This window comes from Malus sylvestris, chromosome 11 (assembly GCF_916048215.2).
Source record: "Malus sylvestris chromosome 11, drMalSylv7.2, whole genome shotgun sequence".
Classification (NCBI taxonomy): Eukaryota; Viridiplantae; Streptophyta; class Magnoliopsida; order Rosales; family Rosaceae; genus Malus; species Malus sylvestris.
In genome coordinates, this window is record NC_062270.1 from 10,314,422 (window position 1) to 10,316,698 (window position 2,277).

The following is a 2,277-nucleotide window of genomic DNA, read 5'->3' on the forward strand; positions in this document are numbered from 1 at the left end:
TAACTATCAAGTTAATCATTATTTTTTGATGTGACCATGAATGGGGCTTCTTTTACTTACATGAATGTTAGCCTTGGTTTGGTACTGAGGTAATTTTAAAAAAAGTGGGTATCAAAAAAAGTTGGGAGAGTTTTTGGTGTTTGGTAAACACCCCAAACCAGCTTTATTTCAAAGTTTAAGATGAACAAAAGCCAAAAACTTGAAGCTGCAAAAAGCAGCTTAAAAAAACCAGCTTATTTGAAAAACATGGGTGAACAGTAAATTCATTAATGAATTTTTCAATTTGCCAACATTGCACTCCTTTCTCCTGCCTTCCTCGCACTTTCACTCTTGCAAGTCCCTCCGTTCCAGGCGATCTCATGGGTTCTCATCTACTGCACCAACTCCTACAAGTTCCTCCGCTCTTCCATCGACAAAGTCGCCAAAGCTTGAGACCATGAAGACCGACTCCTCCTCAGCCGCCAAAATTACCAAAAAATCCAAGACCAAGAAGATCGACCGCGTCGAGAGCAGCCTCAAGGAATCCAACCGTGATTTGTCGCTCTTCAAGTTCAAGTCCGACACCGTCATCGCCCTCGTCGTCTTCGGACTGCTCAACTCGCTGTTCGAGGGGAAGGCGGTGGCAAAATTACCCTTCAAGCCCTTTAGGTTGGTGATGAAGATAAGCCACAGAGGGCTGCAAGGGGAGGATGCAACGGACTGTTCATTGGTGTTTTTGTACTTTCTGTGCTCGATCAGTATTTGGACCAATTTGCAAAAGTTATTGTGCTTTTCGCTGCCGAGAGGCACCAGTTCTAGGTTTGTTCCCCATACCGGACCCGAAAACCAATTGATGGGTTCACTACTCAGGACTCCACTCACTGCCTATTGGGTTTGTTCTAAATTTTATTTTATTTTTTAAATTATTGTTAGGCTGTGATTTGTTATTGTTGTTCTTTAATTAGTGTTCTAATTCTCTAATGACAATTAAGATTTGCTTTTGTAATCATCATTGGGTCTCCAAAAGGGGATGAATTTTACTCTTTGTTATCAATTTTCATGTATTATTTACCAAAATAATCAGACTTTTTGTTAAGTAATTCAGTTATGAACAATTGTATGCACTCGAAGATGCTTAAAATGCCACAACATTGAATTGAATTTTTTATTTTCTAAATTATGTGGCAATGGTTATCCTCACTTAGTAGGAAAATGCTTTGTTGTTATTGTTGTTTGTATGTGGCAATGGTTATGAGTAATCAAGCTAAGTAATGTCAATGGTTTGATCATGCCAAAGTTGCGGTAATGCAATTTAATTAAGTCTCCATTTGCGAGGGTGATATGCGAGGGTCAAATGTCGTTGAAATCCGCAATTTAATTAAGTTGCGGTAATGCAATTTAACTAAGTAATGTCAATGGATTGATTAGTGTCATTAGCGAGGGTCAAATGTCGTCGAAAAAGGCATTTTGCCGTCATAAATACTTATTTCCTACGGGGAAAAAGCCCTTGTAGGGCGTCGGAAATTGTCCCATTGGAAATACTTTTTTTCCAACTAGCCATTGGAATTAATTTGTTTTCGACGCACATGACTTGTCGTTAGTAGTTAGTTTTTTTATCGGAAATGAATTTTCAAAATGACAAATTTATTTTATTTTCGAAATAGAAATGTGATCGTAAATAATTATTGAGTTGTCGAAATTACTTTTCAAGGGACGAAAAATATTTTTTACGGTGACTTTTTTTCTGACCAAACAATTGTGTTAGAAAATCTTTTTTCAACAAAATAAACTTTATTTACGAGAGTGCACAATCATCGCAATTACAATTACCGACCATACGAGGTTGTCGAAAATACGTAACGGCTTGACAGAAATAGGCACAAAAACATATTTGTTATGATCAAGTGTTGTCGAAAATATGTACTTCCAATGGTGAAGCTTTGTCGGTAATACATATTTGCAATGGTAAGCTTAGTTGGGAATATATATATTTCCGACAAAGAAGCCTCATCGAATATATATATTTGCAATGGTGAAGTTTCGTCGGTAATATATATTTCTAACGGTGAAGCTTCGTTAGAAATATATATTATTGACCATATTTAGTCGTTGCAAATTTTAACCAATATTTGGTTGAAAATGGGTATTTCCTATAGGAACATTTTTTCGTAACCATATTTAGTCGTCTCAAATTTTTCTATTCAGGCTTCTCCCATTTTTCAACCATTTTACACCAAATATCTTTAGATACATTTGATGGGCAGTTAATGTATCTCTCCCCAGTGAAAAACCGAATTC

At 36.6% G+C, this 2,277-nt stretch overlaps 1 pseudogene; it reads left to right on the plus strand.

The window, feature by feature from the left end:
- The first annotated feature begins 282 nt into the window (after positions 1-282).
- On the plus strand, positions 283-1,079 carry LOC126590215 (uncharacterized; annotated as a pseudogene).
- The last annotated feature ends 1,198 nt before the right edge of the window (positions 1,080-2,277 follow it).